Consider the following 18932-nt stretch of genomic DNA (forward strand, 5'->3'; position numbering starts at 1 on the left):
GAAAGTTTCCTCATAATCAATGCCATATGTCTTGCATATCCTTTGGCTACCAATCTAGCCTTGTACCTACTTATGCTTCCATCACTGTTATGTTTTACTTTGTACACCCACTTGCATCCAATGGCTTTCTTGTGCCTTTAGGTAATTGCACTAAATCCCAAGTTTCATTTCCATATAGTACATCCATCTCCTCATCCATAGCTTTCTCCCAACACACATTTCCAACAGCCTCATTAATGCATGTGGGCTCTACAACCTGTACAACTTTTGCCATGTATTCATAGTGATGTGCCACATAACCATCATAGTGATGCATGCATAGTGATGTGCCACGTAATCATCATAGGTAAACCTCTGCACAGGATTCTTCACTCTCCCAGATCTTCGCAGCTTTGCATTCATGGATTTCATAGCCTTCTTTACACTAGGTGTTCTCATAGCTGATATCCCAAGATCCTCATCAAGGCTCATCTCTTAGCCACTAGACTCTCCATCAACATGAGAATGCCCTACAAAAATGTCAGGCATACTAAGGGGCTTAATCTCTTTCTCTTTGCCTTTATGTGATGTACTAATCACATTTGCAGGACTGGTATTATGACGCAGCCTGCCACTCCATGGTCTATCAACTAAACCACTAGATGAGGACTCTCCTGGTCCACTCAAAGACTGTGATTGCTGACTTGCATTCTGTGCAACCACATTTCCACTCACATCAGCTCCTACACCTTCTTTTTCAGCAGCATACCAGCTGCTCGTCTCATAAAAAACAACATCCCTGCTTACCCTCAACTCACGTGTAGCAGGGTTATAACACCTGTATCCCTTTCGCTCGAGGGAATACCCAGTAAACACACATTTTTCAGCTTTTGGATCCAGCTTAGTTCTCAGCTCTGGCACATGCACATATGCAATGCATCCAAAGACTTTTAGATGAGACAAATCAGGTTTTCTTCTAGTAAACCTCTCCTCTGGAGTTACATATGTATGGCTGTAGTTGGAGTCCTGTCATGATGTAAAACTGCTATAGAAACAGCCTCAGCCCAATAGCTATGCGACATATTCTTCTCTCCCATCAATGCTCGCACAATCTCTGCAATGTCCATTTTGCTGCGGAGTGTATCTGCATGTAAACTTTCTTCGAATACCATTCTTCTTCAAAAATTCAGAGAACTCATTGGAGAAGTACTCTCCCCCTCCATCTAACCTTAGGCACTCTCCCCCTCCATCTAACCTTAGGCACTTTACATATTTCCCTGTTTGCTTTTTAACCATAACTCTGAAATTCTGAAAATGAGTGAACACCTCACTCTTCTCCTTTATGATGAAGTATACCCACACTTTCCTTGTGTGGTCATCAATAAATGTCACATAATACCTGCAGCCTCCCATAGACATGGTCTTCGTAGGACCCCATACATCTGAATGCACAACATCTAGTGCATTTCTGCTCACATTTTTGTTACGTGAAAATACATGCTTTGTTTGCTTTCCAAATTGGCATGCTTCACATATTTTCTGCATACCTTCAACTTTAAACTTTGGCAGCCCTGTCACAATTCCTTTAGTTTTTGCATAGACTTCATTCTCTGCACATTCACATGTCCAATTCTTTTATGCCAAATATCTGTGTCTGCAACAATTCCTGAACCATTTGCAAACATCACATCACTCACTTCAGGCATGTTTACATTCAATGTAAACATTATGCCCACTATGTTGTCTTTTGCAACCAACCTGCACTTGTCTTTAAAGTCTTCAACATAACAACCATCAGGGTTAAACCGAACCTGCAAACCCTGCTCAATCATCTGGCCAATTGAAAGTAGTTCTTTGTTATGTTTGGAACATGAAGTACATCTACAAGGTACTTCACGTTGCCATCCTGCATAGAGAATGGCACATCTCCAACATGGGCAATTGGATGAGCAGTGTCATCCCTTGTTTCCACAAAACCTGGTCTTTCAAGGTTTTTCACCTCCTTGAACCACTCCCCCATGACTTGTCATGTGGTTCGAAGAAGCACCTGAATTAACGTACCATATATCATCTTTATGTGCTGCTTCAATATTTTCAGACATGGCATTAACGACATGCTGCATAACAAACAACCTTTCATTATCCTCATTGTTTCTGCTCGAGGATGCATAGTTGTTTTGCTACAATTTCCCATTTTGCATGTCAGCTTGCTTCTTATAAAACAATCTGCCTGCACATGTCCAGGCTTACCACAATAAAAACATCCAAGTGTATCCTTATACTGCCTTTGCCAATTTCCACGACCTCTTTGACTCCCCCTGCCTCTGAATTGGCCTCTTCCACCTGCATGTTGTTGTTGTTGTGAATTCTGAGAGAGATTGTTGTTGTTGTTGCTATTGGCCATAATTTTGATTACTTGTTTGGCCACCTCCTTGGCCGTGTCCACGGCCTCCTCTACCTCGTCCTTTTATTGAACTTGTGTAGAAGGCATGTTGCTCTGAATTGTTTTTGTTTTGTGAAGGCTGTTGGTCTTCACCCAAGCTCTTCTCTTCTATAATCAAATAGACACCAAATCTGTGAAATTGGGAATGTTTTCCCGAGTTTGAATAGACATCTTGAACGCCTTGTATTGTGGCCCAAGACCATGTAGACAGACTTCCACCTTATCATCATCATCTATTGAAATACCAATAGTAGGATTCCACAATACCCTTGATCTTCAATGCATAGTCATTCACAGACATACTCTTTTTCTCCACAGTATGAAGTTCATTCTTTAACTGTATCTTTCGTGCCTTGGTATTCGTTTCATAGAATTTTACCAAGGTGTCCCATGCCTCCTTGGGGGACTTGGCATCCTGTATATGTGCCCAATCATGGTGTCCTATTGTATATTGATAGAGAGCCAATACATAACTTTTCTAGCTCCTTGGTTCCAATCCTTGAACTCTTTCACATCTGCAAAGCAGTTGGATTGATCTCCGGTATCTCCGGTGCCCCTTCATGCGCTCACCTTCTATGTAGTCCTAGTAGGTAGTAACCCTTTCCCATCAGCAGGAAGTTTGTCAACCTAAACCTCCAAGCATGGAATTTGTTCTTTTCAAGCTTCTCAGCAAACAATCTGGTTTATGCCATCATTTGACATCTTGCCAGACACACAAATTTACTAGAAACAGCACTCTGGTTTGTTCTTGGTTTGTTCTTGCACAAATTGCTGAATTTTCTGTGTAGCGGTACTGTACTACACTCAAATGTCACAACCCAGTGTCCTCAATGTGCATACATACACCCAATGGCAACTGTTGACCTCCTTGTAGCACACACAATGTCTGCACAACCAATCTGTCTTCCTGTAGTTCTTAAAACAGAGTTCTGTAGAGAATCGATGACTTACCCAGCAGTGCTCAAAATTGCCTGCTTTATGAAAAACGGAGGTCCTAACGCGCTTGAAACGCATTTTCGGCTCGAAAAATTCTGATCGATAGTTGCCCTATAGCTTTACTCCCGCAAAGAAAGATCCTCAATCAGAGATCGTTTGTTGGTGCCTCCCGTAGAGCTCCCGACAAGGGTGTAGTCTCCAACAGAAATAGGGAAGAGTAGATGAAGCTCTTACCCTCATACCGCTTCCTATGCTTCTCTTGCTTGCAGCTCAGCCCTTAGCATGAACCAGGCTCTGATACCATGAAAAGATGTAGGGGAGAAGAGAGCTTGAGCTCTTGCAAGCACACACACACTCACAAAACCCTAAAAGAGAACACATAAGGTGAGAGGCTGAAAATCTTCTTCTTCTTCACTCAACACTCAAAACACCATATACAAAGAGCTTGAGTACACACATATGAAAAGGTACTCAACCAAATACATACTAGGGTTCTCTATAGTGTGAACCCAACTAAATGAGCTGGCGCTATAACTATGCCAGTCTCTAGAATGGCTGTCACAGAGCTTGTCATCCCACTGGCTGCATATCACCCATGATCTCGCCAACCATGCCAGTGGTGTAAGTGTGGGGCCTATCCCCCAGGCAGGTCATCAGTGTCCATCGCCTCACTAGATGAGCTTGATATCTCAACAGCACCCAGTTGGTTAACTGGTATTTTAACAACTCACGTTTCCTTTGTATGCTTCAAGGGTCTTTCTACCAAGGGTGGCAGAACCTCATCAATATTATCAGCTAGCCTTAGTCCTCCCTCAACCCATTCTTTTACATCTGTCCATAAGGTGGGTGAATTGTGTAACAGTTGCCCCAAGGGCATCTGGATAGGTGTTAGTTAAGTTAGAGTGCCTCTAAATTAGTTAAAAACCACTAATTTAGAGTTAACCTCTAACTTTAGTAGCCTTTTCCCACCTGTATAGCAAACCCAACACATGAGGTGGGGAGTTCTCTCCCTAAGTCCTGAAATCCCTCCATTGCACCGTACTCTGACGACGAGTCACTTGCAGCAATCTTGGGTCCTTGCACTATGCTAAATTGGGTTCCAATCAAAGGCATAGAGTCGAGTGTGGGCTGGTAACTCCCTAGCTCTATGGACCCACTTTTCTCTAAACTAGCCTCTAAAACCCCCCAGATTATAGGTGCATGTGAGTATGGGGTGTTTGGTTGTCCCACAGATGCCCCGGACAAGTTTGAGAATTTTTTATTTTTATTTTTTTAAATTATCCAAAGTTTTCCAAAACATGTTTTTGGTGTTTATCTAACAAAAAAAAATATTGTACTTTTTTGGGTCAGTCAAGCACACTACAGGTGTGCTGGCTCCCATAGTTAAGCTCCTTAACTATGGGAAAACACAATTTTTGGGGTGTTACACAAGTTGTGTCAGAATGATCGTAACGCCCCAAAACATGTTTTGGGTCAACTTGTGTACATGCTTTTCCAAAAATATATATATATATTGCCCGTGAACCTTTTCCTTTTTCCCTTTCTCATTTCTTTCATTCTTGAAAAAAATAAAAAATAGAAACATAACAAAAATTAACCATACACATTCAAAAATGCACAATGCCTATGCATGGGGCTATTCCCCAGTGTCATTAGGAAAAAAGGGAGCTCATTTTGGGGCCTTTTACGGTTTGGAAAAATAAGCTCTCAACCAATCAACAGAGGGCTAACGTAACGTTGGAAATTCACAAAAATAAGAGAAAATAGATAAAAGAAACAATACTTTATGTAGGTACAAGCGTGCTACATTAATGTGGAGATTGGTTTTTTATTCTCACAAGATCTTTGGACATGAAGATAGAATCTAGTCTGACATTTTCTCTGACAAGGGCCTTCCTGCTTCCACCTTCCTTTGAACTTTGAAATGTTGTGCTGCCTTTCCTTCGAAAGGTCTACCATTCTACACCACTGCCTCATTGTGCAACAGCCTCTTCTTTTCCAAAACTGCTCCCTTGATCCTGTTTGGCTTAGAGTAAGATGTTTCTTGTCAACTATATGTCTGCCCACTTTCTCTTTCTTGAAACTTCACTTTGTTATCTTGTTTACATTACTTTGCTGTTGTTACAGATTCACAAGGTCTCCATGGTGAATAAAAACTATGGCCGTTCTTGTGGAAGACGCTCTGTGGATGATAATGCTATGACGGCAGAATTATACCACACATCATTACCCCGTCGACCTGCTTCTTCTATTTCTTCGGTAGAGAATTCAAGTACAGTCAAAACGGAAGGAACTTGGGAAAGGTTTAGTGTTTCGAAAGGAGCATGGGTGCTCATGCAACCTAGCAAAAGAAAGAGACCCCAAACAAAAAACATTTTCTTGGCGTCATGGAAGGGAAGAGTACGAGATTTTAAAATCACCAGAGGGAAGATATCGGTGAAAGAAGTTTTGATTAAGCATGTGTACATGCATAAAGAACTTGTCTTGCGAGACTATCCAAATGATCTTCCGCAACACAGGCCTAATTGTATATTTTTCTATTGTGGTTTTGTTCTTTATGAGGTGTATGGATTTTTAAGATGAAGCTTTCTTTGTTTGCTTATTGACATTCTTGTGTTATTTTATTTCAGATTTATACCCTTCATCGTATGAGACATGGCAAAACATCGATTGTATTCTGGGATTTATAGATGTTTTGCATGGATCGATAGGAGAACAACAATACCAAGGTCGATGTGCAACAGAGCTAGCTCAATCGGGTATATTTTTTACTGATCATTTTTACAATGCTAACACACATGGTGTGTTAAGAAAACAAGATCATCTGACTTATCCTAGTCTCATTAAGCACTGCTATTAGTTTACTTTACCCTATTGATTCATATTGCTTTTTTGCAGGTGCTCAAAAGAAGAGAGAGTTCAATAAAATGCAAAGACATTGAAAAATTAAAAATTGAGATAACACAGACTCCATAAACAAAGGTATTATATTCAATAAAGTAAAATTTTGTACAGAAGTGTTTAATTGTATATGTAGAACATATTCTTGACAACCATTTTCTATTTATCTACAGCCTGATCCAGAGGTTGCTCTACATGGTCCAAGCTCTCCGTAGTATCATCTTTTTTTGGAGAATCTGTTTTCTGCTACTCCATCCTGTCCTGTACAATCTCTTGGTGCTGCTCCATTATCTCCTCTACTACCCCTGGAGAATCTGTTTGCTGTGCTACTCCATCTTCTCCTCAATAACATCAGCAGACAGCAGGTCCTTGTTCCCGTGGCTTCTCCTCATCATCACTAGGTCCTTGTTCCTGTGGCACCGCATCAACATCATCTATGTCATCAAGGTGTATGACACCTTCTCGGACTTTAGATCTCTCACCCAACTCGACAGTAGCTGGTACAATAGGTTTGGGAGAGGCATACTTCAAAAACTTCCAAATTATATCAGCTCTAAAACTATATATATAGTTCGAGCTGAAGCTATCCTCTCATCTACAATGGCATATGATGATTTAGAACACTTTGTACCAATATCAATTATTTTGAAGCTAAATGAAAATTATTTTTTCTTACAAGGTCTGGCTGTCCTATCTCAAAATAGCTTGAAAGTATATATTTGGCACTGATCAGCACTCTCCAGCAGCCCCGCAGCAGCTACTTGAATCATCTTGTTGTGGTGTCTGTATAGTTGGAAAGATATGTTAGAAACTGTTAACATCTGAACAAAACAAAATTATTCAATAGGTTCAAAGGCATAGCATGAAATAGACATCAGTAGGGGAAACGACTTTCTACCTCTAAATTTATTGACTCTATTGAATCCAAAAGATTGACATTAGGAGGACAGTGATCCAATGCATCTAGAAACCTTCTAATACAACTGTAATACATATAATTCAGTTAGTGTGCATTAAAACAAAATAATAAAGTTTAAAGTTAAAAATAGCACACACACCACTTATAATTTCAGCTCTCTGTGTGTGTTTTTAAGAGAGTTGAATATAAAGCATTACTTCTGTTGGATATCAATAGAAGCAAAGCTCCAGTGGTCACTGTGTAAGGAAAAAAGCATTAAGAAATCAAAGGCTACAAGAGTTCTCAATCTTAAAGAAGAATCCCAAAAGAAGCAGTCACCCACATACCTGTTATGGTATGGAAGTAGAAAAACATCGATAACATCAAAATTGCAGTGTCTGAACCAATTGAAAATATCCATGGGAGTTTCCTTTGCATCTCTTAACTTGGAGGAAATGGCAGGATCAATAATATGAACTGTATGTTGTACAGCGTGGTTAAGCCAGCTTCTCATCATGCTGCATTGAACCAAACAATAATTAGGGTAGGGTGTAAAGGAGGTACAAGAAGGATTGTTTTGCAAACAAATGTAAAATAAAAGACACTTACTAGAGCATTGCAAGAATGATAATATCTGAGCAATACTCATTCTTATGAGCCAATGCTGCCAAGCATGGTTTTGTCAAGTCAAAATTATTCACTGAAGTTTCATCCTCAATATGTACAGCTATGTTAGGGCCCCAGCTCCTGCAACCTTCTCTGTATCTGCAGCTCCCTCTGTACAGTCTCCACATCTATAATAGATTTGGATTCTTTTATTTGCTGCTTCAGTTGACAGTGACTCCTCATAAGTAGCTTTCCCTCTATTTGAGTGGGTTACTTCAACAACCTTAACCTCATCTACCTTCAACTTTCTTGTAGGTGGAATTAATATGTCTCTCATCTTGATGTCCTGCCATACATTGTGTCTCTCATCTTGATGTCCTGCCATACATTGCATCTTCAAAATATTTCTCCAAGTAATCCTCTGCCATTTCCTGTAAGGAAAGAATGGCAGTCCTGTTCCACCTGAAACCAAAGTGCCAACTATCACATATGTCTTTCACTAGTCTCTAAAAAGGTGCCTTGGGGATTGCAAAGCCTATAGCTTTCTATTGCTTCCTGATCTCCTGTAGCACACCTGCACCATGTTTCAATCTCTTGACCTTTTGCTGGAGCAGGCTCATTGGCTTCCCCTTTCCTGCCATGTGCAACTCTTCCCTTTGGAGGCACACTAAATTCCTTGATACCTACCCCAGCTGCTGCTGCTGCTGCAAGCCCTAGCCCCTTGCCAGCACTCCTTGCAATTGACTTGGTTCTAGCCATCACTCTGACAAGCTGCACACAAAGCAATGGAAAGAGATTACAGCCATGGAGAACATGGAATGATACAAAAAGGCAATGATAGGGGTGGATGATGCAACATTTATAAATTTGCAACAAAACGCGATTTTGACAGTTTGAAATTCCTAATAGCTCACTCTCACGTTTTCCTGCAAATACTTGAAGTAACATGTTGGTACATTCCTACAGTGATTTCTCTGTCTTTACAACTAAATACAATACATTAGGAAAAAAGGAAGCTCATTTTGGGGCATTTTAGAAGAGAGAGAAAATAGGCTCTCAACCAATCAGGAGTGGGCCAACATTACGTTGAAAATTCAACAAAAGAAGATGAAAATAAGAAAAATAAATAGTACTGTATGTTCATAGAAACGTGTCACATTAATAAGGTGATCCAATTTGAATCTTTAAAAAAATTTATTTTTTGTGCAGAATTTGGTGATTCTGACATTGCAACCGCCTCCGAAACGGCCCAAAACCCCAAAAACGGCACTTGAAACGCTGGAATCGGACATCCGGAGGCCCAGAAACGGCCAAAAAAGGCCCCGAAAGTGAATTTGCAACAAAACGCGATTTCAGCTGTTTGAAATTTCTAAACCCTTCTCCTCGCGTTTTCCTGCAAATTTATGAGACAACCTGCTGGAACATGCCTTCAGTCATTTCAACCAGCCCCATTCAAAAGTCTTTCTGCTTGTGGTATTTATTCTAATATCTAAGCTACATCACATCCCAAAAGTATGTGTTATACTATTAAACAAGAAGATAAGGATATAGAGAGTCTTACTGACCTGGAAGCTATCTGTGGGTGTGCTGTGTTGTTGATGAGTACCCTGTGTTGGGGATGAACCTGTGTTGCTGGTCAGGATGCTGATGGTGCAGAGTAGGGAGGTAGGGAGGCAAGAGAGCTGAGAGGGGAGGGCCAAGACAGGAGAGATTAAACAAGAGGAAAAAGATTAGTACAAAATACAAAAAAGGCAGCTACTAAATGATGGAGCCATTTTTTCACACGTATGGATGGGACCCAGATCTCTTGGAGTTTGAAACTTGGCACTGTGAATGGGACACTTTTTGCCTTGGAACTTGTGCCAATCATGATTTCATAATCAGTTCCATAACCACTCTTCCCTCCCCGTCTTTCATCCTTGCCAGCACCCTCCCATCATCCTTTTCCTTCCCTCTTTGATCCCTTCCTACCCAACACACTCCATCCAGACTGCAACCTGCCTGAAGACTACTACCACTACCAGATCTCCAGGTTACCTAGGCTGTAGCTCAAGTTTGGGAGAGAGCAGAAGATTCACCAGTGCAACTCCAACAGCATGGAAAAGGAAAAGAAAGGTCAGAGTTCTATATCCTTTTCAATGTTTTTTGATATATATTTCTTCCATCCATAGAATTCTTGATGTCCAGATATCTGGGCAATTCCCATCCACCACATCCCATATCCCAAATTTCCACATCCTAGTTTTATATTTGCAACAAAACGCGATTTCGGCTGTTTGAAATTCCTAAAGCTTTCTCCTCGCGTTTTCCTACAAATTCATGAGGCAGCCTGCTGGAACATGCCTTCAGTCATTTCAACCAACCCAATTCAAAAGTCTTCCTGCTTGTGGCATTTATCCTAATATCTAAGCTACATCACATCCCAAAAGTATGTGTGTTATACTATTAAACAAGAAGATAAGGATATAGAGAGTCTTACTGACCTGGAAGCTATCTATTTGATTGGAGATGGATATCAATAGAACCTAGAAGTTTGCAACAAAATGCGAGGAGAGTGCTTAACATTTTCCAAATAGCCCTATATCGCGTTTTCCTGCAAATTCCTATATTTCTTTTGGTTTTCATTTCTTTCTCATTGTTTTGCTTTCTTTGGCCCTAGGAATTCTTCCTAGTATCATCTACTGTCCAGGAATCTTTGAGGTGATCCTAGCATTTGATTGGAGATGGATAGCAATAGAAATGGAAAATTTGCACAACAAAATGCGAGGAGAGTACTTGACATTTTCCAAATGGCCCTACATCGCGTTTTCTTGCAAATTCCTGTGTCCCTTTTGGTTTTCACTTCTTCCTCATTGTTTTGCTTTCTTTGGCCCTGGGGATTTCTTCCTTAATGATGAGAAAAGTTTTTGCTTTGGAACAGTTGATTCTCAGGCCCCTCCTTTCAAGAGAAAGTTGGACTTTTCTGCTGCTATACTTAGACCACAGCAATCACCAAGTGAGTCATGTGTGCTCATGAAGGGAGTTATTTGGTGATATCCTATACATTCCCTGATTGCATATGTCAGCATATAGAATTCATGATATATAAATTTTGGTTCAGGCAAAAGGAAGAGACTGGAGCAGAAAGCTGAGTCTTCCCTCTCAAAACAAAAGGAATCAAAAGAGCACAAATCTCCAGATTTGCTCCTATTCGACTTTCTTCACAAATGCAAGGCTCAGAGGAACTTCCACATATACCACAGTATTTTCAAACAGGGAGTTCACTATGAGCTCTGTACTGGAGCATCACAGAGATTTTCTTTCAGATCATTGGGATACCTTCAAACAGAGGCAGGAAGAATTGTGGAAGGTGAAAAGGTTTTTGTGCATATAAATCATATTGTCTCCATTGACAGGCTGAGGTACCATGTGAATAGAAGATTTGACAGCTTGCCTAAATTCAACTGTAGCGTGCACACCAGCAGAAAGTGTAGAGTGCTTGAGGAAACCATGGCATTCCTTATGTACATTGTCTTTAGTCGGTACTCTCTAGAAGAGCAAGGGCAGGAGGCTGAAGAACAAGACACATTTGAAGCAGAGGAAAAAGAGGATATTCCTGTGGAAACAGAAATGGCAGAGCAAGAATTAGATATCACTCTCCAGGAAAAAGAGTCCAATCAAGATCAAAAAGAGAGTTCCGATTGGTAGGCCCTGGGAGTAATAGGATTTAGTCATCAAATATAGCATAAACATTATGTTGAAGTTGAACTGATTTGTACAAAGTCTTTGATCCTCTACCTTTCCCTTTTGCATTTGTCCCATCACCGTACGACACTTCAATACTCTTCCCACACTCAGTAGCTTCTAAAAGCGTTTGACACTCAGTACATCAGTACACACTTAGTAGCTTCTAAAAGCGTTGACACTCAGTACCAGTACCTTATTGGTAAGGATCAATAGTGTGTCTAGCATAATTAAGTAGTATTGATTGAATTTTTTGTGTGTATCTCATGGATGTATTGATGCTTGTTTAATATAGATCACATGTTTCACAAAAGAAATACTTTTGATGGAGTCTCAAAACATATATGCATAACACCAAGAGTCACTTGTTCCACAAAATAAAAATCTATTGATTGAGTTTGAAAACATGTGGACATAACACCAATAAGTTACAAACTGCTATTCATGTTTACTTGTCCATTTATGGTTTCTAAATATCTTCGAATCCCTCCATTGTCTATGTCTCTCTGCTGCCACATTGAATTGTCCAAAGTTTGTCTTCGTCTTTGCTTTTGGGCTAGAATAAAAGCAAGCTTGACTTTGGAGCTAGCAACTTTTCTTTTAACATGCAGCCTCTGTAGTATGCCTCGGTAAAACCATTGGAAGACTTCCTTCAGACTATTTGCCTTTTGACTCCCTCCGTAGTGTTGTGTGTGTCTGAAAAATGCATTACGTGCCATGTAGTGAGACTTCTCCATGCCTTGGGTAGACCAAATTACTGGGCATCCATACTTTTTGACAAAATAGGGAAGGTGGTTGTAGATGATATGCTGTTTTCAGAGAGACATAAGAGTGCATAGTAAGTTATATAAAAAAAGAGGATCACACTTAAGTAAAAGAAGAAGACAGAACTTTACCATGTAATGAGTTATATTGCAGGCTGTCCATGCATCTTTCATTGACTTCCCAAAATGTTTAATTGCCTCTTCAAAGTTCTTGTAATCACTTTTTGTCCATGTTACATTGTCACAGAACATGAAGAGTTGATCAAGAGACCTCCACACCTCTGCCTTCACATTTCGTGCTTCTCCATCTGCCTCATGATCTTTCACGGCATTATGGACTTGCTTCCACAATCTATAATTAATCCTTGAAACTGTTCTACCTTACCTTACTTGCTTACTACTGTGTTTGGGTCGAGACAAGAATCTTCTTGCCTTAACACCACCAATAGAGGGCTTGATTGGTACCTCCTTGCCATTGGTAGACTTTTTAAAATCCTTTGTGATATGAACATCACCTCCATGCAGACCTATATCAGATAACACTTTTTCCAATGCTTGAAGAGCATCCTTTCTATTTTTTTTAGGACGAAGTTTCCAAGCAAATCCAATATACAAAAATACCAATTTCTCAATAATTCGACATAGACCATGCAATGAGCATATGTGAACATTACATAGTGGAATGTCAAGAATGGCCTTGAAGTCAGGGTCAACTTTATCTCTATTAGGTGCTCTCTTCCACCATTTGGAATCCATTACTTGAGCTGATTCTTTGCAGTAAAGATAAGGAGACTTTTGAGTTGCCTCCTTTACTAACGTTATACATGCACTTAAGTGTTTTAAGATCCCCCGCCATATGCCACTCTACTTGAAAATCACCTTTTCCTGCAACATAAAGATTCTCTCCTCGCACTTGTCTTTTATTTATTCTTGGTATTTCCGTGTGGTGAAACACCCAATCTAGTGTTTCATGGTCTTCTATCTTTACCTGTGATTATAGAAAACAAAAGTCTTACTATAAAAGATTTGAAAACAATGACTAAAATCAAGTACGAAACAAAAAAATGATCATACCTAGAACGAGCCTAACCACCATATGTGTTTCTCTAACTACACACTAAAATACTTCGAACTCGCTTCAGTCAATGATGTATCAAGTGCTCCATTCATCAATGTAATAGTAATCCTTTCCATTTTCTTTTCCTTTACAACCTCACACTCATCCACAGTTTGATAACAAATTTCAAAATGCCTTTGCACTCCTCAAATATTATTCCATAAAACTCAACCATTCTTCTTTGAAGTTGTTGTAGATCTACAAATATATTGTTCCAAGGGTCATACACAGTGGTTCCTTTACCACCATGAAATATTTCTTCAATATGCTTGTCAATCTCATAGTCTTTTTGTAACATGAATCGTGGAAGTGTGGCAGTATCCATGTAAATATTTTGAAAAAGTACAATCATCAAGTTCAGTGATGGATTCTTTATGAGAGGCCTGCACACGTCGTCAAAAGAGATGCGAAATCTTCGGGAAACAAAAAAAAACTAAGGAGATATTTAATGCAAAATCGTGTTAGTTAGACAAGATTATCTTATTCCTTTCTGAACTGACAGTTCTGTAGTCCTTACTGACAGTTCTGAGCCACGTTTTCGTATTTTACTATTTTTGAGGTCTTTTAGGAGAGAAATAAATCAAAAAATAGTGAATTTCTTACAGGGCCCCAAAATGAGCTCCCTTTTTCCCTAATGAGTGGCGCCACTTATGAAGGGCCCTTATGCCATGGGAAAAGTGTATGGAATGACCAAATGTCGTGGGGCTTTGCCCAATCGCACTCGAGAGCACAAACAACTAAATCGAGAAGCTAATTTATCATGGCCTAACACATCTCATATAAGTAGCAACAATGCAATATGGGTATCCTAACCAGGGTCCTGACTAGGGTTCACTCATAGACTACACCCATATAAGTAGAAACAACAATATGCGCATCCTAACCCCATAGACTACATCTCTCTATTCGAGGCCATGGTGCAACAAAGAGAAAGCCACCTCAACAATATGGTACGTAGACCATTGATGCAATGTTTTCAATGCAAAGGCCCACACTATATTATGGAGTATCTGCACAAAGACCCTGTACCAAATCCGCCAAGTGCTCCTAGCACTCTGAAACCCATGCCCAATCCCACTATAATTTCTTATGGGGGCACATGATATGTGTGGATTTGACCATGCTGATAAGGATTGTCCCAACAAGTGAGTGACAATTGCCCTTGTGGTGGCAGAAGCATTTGCTGCTACCTCCACTTCAATTAGCCTTAACTAAGCATATAAGGAGGGCTCAATCATATAGTCCCCTTTGATGTAATTACAAGGCTCTAAGCCAAGATGAGGGCGGCACAGCCAAAGGAACATCCAAGGCCACCAATAAGTAGAAATCCAGGCTTCAACTTTGAACCAAAAGCAGCTAAAGAGATAGAGAGATGAAGCCCAAAAGCTATACAATAGCCCCTAAAATGGCTAATGAACTAGATCTAGAAATTCAAAAAAAGAAGTCCTCAAAGAGTTCACAAAAATGCAATGCACGATTAGTTATTTTCAAGGGAAATGACACTGTGACCCCATTGAAAGAAGCAGTTTGGGATGATAGCTCTAAAGCTACCTCCCTTACACAGAGACAATGAGTGATCTCCTATTCCAACCAGATCTTCCCAAAGAGAAGAAATTTATTCAGTATAAAAACATTCCAAATAAACTCAAAGATTATACTAGCCCCATGTTATAGAAAGAGCAAATAAAATAATCCAAAGAGCTTGTGAAGGAAGGTGCAGCGCTAGATCCAGTACTTGAGAAAGTGGTCAAGTATGAAAAATTGACCCTACCTAAGTGGATTCCTAACCCCATCCCAAAGCCAATAATAAAACCAATGATGGAACCTTAGTTCCAGCTAAAGGCCTTGAAGGATATTGTAACCATTCTTAAGAGGCCATGAAAAGAGCCGGTTTTGGAACCTTTGCCTCTAGAACCAATTTGACTAGCATTTGCATTGTTAGATGCAATGAAGCTGGATTTAATGGGAGGTGAAAGTTGGCCTTCCATGGTTCATTATAGTCACACCATAATATTTTCTTTGATGTGATAGGTGATGATTTCATTTCGACCCCATCATCCTAGGAAAGGATCAATGCAAATTCCCTACACATTGGTAGGTCCAAGCCCACCTCCTAGCCCTTATTAGTGAGCATGAATATTACACGAGGGACATAGCAAGCCGCATGTCCTTCTTAGCATGGAAAGTTTGAGTCTGGATAAATTCTCTTTTATAAGGAAATTCTCAACTTTGGAGAGACTTATCTAAGTCAATGAATGGGAATTTAAGAGCCCACACTGTTGAACCTGAACGTGAAGAGGAGGATGATAAGTTATGCCATAGTGAGCGCTCTCCTTCCATACCTAAGATAAAAGGACATCCAAAAGTACCCATCAAAAAGCTCGGATACTATTTGAAAGTGCTAAAATGAACATGGTATTACCTATCATTTATAAAGGAATGATGGTCTCTGCAATCTTGGATGGTGGTGTTGGTGTTGGTATAATCACCAAGGATTGTTAGGAGACCTAGGGAAGTCTACCACACTCATAGGCCTATTGGTCAAGCTTTCCCTGCTAGATGAGAATATAGCTAAACCTTTGGGTGTCCTTTAGGATGCAAAGATTAAGATCTTTGGGTTAAGCTTCCGCCGCCACACATTCATGGTGTTATGGACTTCTAGAGAAGAGGGTCATACACAATGATCCTTGGTGGTGGAAGGCCTTAGATGAGAGAAGCAAGGTTTATGATTGGGAAACCAATCACATCTATATATGCAAAGGAAATTAGTCCTTAAAGGTAAACCTAAAGATAGGGAAGACTCACCCCATATTGGGCAAGGCATTCTTGCCAATGAGTCTGACACAACTATCTGAATGGCTTTAGCCCCACCAACATCTTGTTGGATAGTGAAGATGAGAACTAGAATTTTAAGCCTCTCCTCCTAGAGCCCAATGACTAAGGATTGGGTCCATGTCTTGCAACCATTGACACTCTTCCACAAAATCTTGGAACAAGGTTTACACGATTCAATGGGATGGAAATTACCTCCCTCTTATGCTTAGTATGGTGTCCCTCTTAGGAGCCAATATCAATTTTGGAGTAGCTAATGATTCATCTTGCAAAAGGACTCCTCCATAGAGACAGACAAAATTATGCATGTTATCCATAGTCACCCGGCCAAGAAAAAGGAAAAAACATAGAAAGCCTAAGAAAATATCCTCCCCCATGGAGACAAATCTTCACTAGCTTTGCTACCTCAGGGCCGTGGATTCACATAAAACCTACACCAATAGGAAGATCACTATTCAAACCAAGATAGTGGTCTATAAAAGTGATGAGGGGTCCACAAGCTGCAAGCCAAGCTCTACCAAGCTACTAGAGGCAAGCTCAAAGAGCTCGCTGAGCTTCAAAAGGAAGATCTAAGGCAAGTGCCCAAGTACTTCAAGTCCTACATTAGGAATAGAGTGGTACATGGTAAGAAGGCTCAAAGGAGCCCGAGTCACACGCCCGATCCTATTGAGTCCAAGGAAATAAAACTTGCTAGTCTAGGTGGTGAAGAAGCTAATCTAATGTTCATTGCCAAGGACCTTACCCTTGAGAAAGAACGAGAATTGATTGCCTTACTCAAGGAATTTTAGGATGTGTTCCACCTAGAAATACAATAACATGAAGGGAATTCCTTTGAAAGTGGTCAAACACACCATCCCTCTACATAAAGGTGAAAAACCATCCAAACAAAGAGCCTACCACATTGAATCCAATGTATGGTCAAATGGTCAAAGAAGAGCTAGACAAGCTCTCATTGACATGGGATTTATGTACGAAATTGAGCACGCTAGGTGGGTGTCACCGATAGTGATTATTCCCAAAAAGAACAAAAAGCTTAGACTGTGTGTTAACCTTAACAAGTTAATACCACCATAGTTTGTGTCACTACCCCTTTCTCTACACATACCATATGATGCTAGAAAGAGTCATCAATGGAGTAGAAGCTTATAGCTTCTTGGATGGCTTCTTAGGCTACACCCAAGTGATGATTGACACATCTGACCAATACAAGACAATGTTTTCTTTACAGAATGGGGGAAAATCTATGTGTATCACACATCATGCCATTCGACCTAACTCATTCCCTTGCCACCTTCCAACATATAATGTGGTATAGCTTTGAGGATATCCTTTCGAAGATCCTAGAGATATTTATTGACAATCTTCTATACATGCACTCTAAGTGGAAGGAGCATCTTTCTCATCTTCAGCTAGTCTTCGAAAGGTCCATACTCTACTGCATCTCATTAAACCCACTTAAATGTCAATTTTGGGTTAAACATGCTATCATCCTTGGAAACTTCATCTCTAAGAATGACATCTCTACCACATTGATAAAAACAAGATCCACATGATGTTAGAGTTGCCACCACCATTCAACTATAAAGGGGTGAAAAGATTCAAAGGTATTATAGAAGATTTATCTTCATGTATGCCATATATGCCAAACCTTTATATAGAAGCTGTTGATAATCTTTGAATGGACAGACTAATGCCAATGGGAATATGAGAAATTCAAGAAGGCATTAGCAACAAGTACACCCATCTTGAGATCCCCCAATTGAGATCTAATCTTCCATGTGCATATAGACACTTCAACCTTTATTATTGGATGTGTGCCAACACAACCAAGGGAGCACAAATGGAATCCCCTGTGAGCTTTACTAGTCAACCTAATAACCTTCAGTGCAACCACCACTAAACATGGTATATGCCATGAACAAGTACAGACATTACCTACTATGGCCACACCAAATTTATGTGCTTTGTCAAAAACCATCAAGCATTGTTATATTTGGTGAGAATAAGCCTTACACCATAGTGCACATCACCAGATGTTGCTTATTATAGAATTCGATTTCACCCCATCATAGTGAGAAAGGGTTCTATGCATGTCCATGCTGACCACCTTTCTAGAATTCCAAATAGAGAACCCCCTCTAGGGGTGGAAGATGATCTTCCCAATGATACAATGTTCCACATTGACCACGTATTAGAATGGAGTGAAGATATCATCGATTCCTTGGCTAATGGATTTCTCATTGACCACCCCATCAAAAAGGATAGAGCCATGCCTTATTAGGAAGAAGGCCCCTATTAATTAATAATGGTAATGCTTTAAAAGAAGGGTTAAGATGGCATCATGAGGAAGTTTATTCATAAAGATGACTTTGTCACCATTCTAAACAAGCCTATTCTGGGGCATAGGTGGAGGACACTTTACCAAGGACACGACTGCTCAAAAAGTTTTCTACATCGAACTTTGCTTGGGCCGACACTCTTTGGAGACATGATTAAGTTTGTCAAGTGCTGCAAAGAAATGCCAAAGGATTGATATAGTCCATGAGAAGGACTGAATGCCCCTAACCCCATTAGTTTTCAAAAAAACTTTGAAAATGGGGTTTAGATTTTGTTGGTCCCATTAGATGAGAAGGATCGAATGCCCTTAACCCCATTAGCTTTGAAACAACCCTTTGAAAGATAGGGTTTAGATTATGTTGGTCCTAGTAGCCTTGCTTATAAGGGAACCTAGGC

The sequence above is a fragment of the Cibotium barometz genome, chromosome 62 (genome assembly GCF_041138505.1).
Source record: "Cibotium barometz isolate CiBa-2024 chromosome 62, ASM4113850v1, whole genome shotgun sequence".
Classification (NCBI taxonomy): Eukaryota; Viridiplantae; Streptophyta; class Polypodiopsida; order Cyatheales; family Cibotiaceae; genus Cibotium; species Cibotium barometz.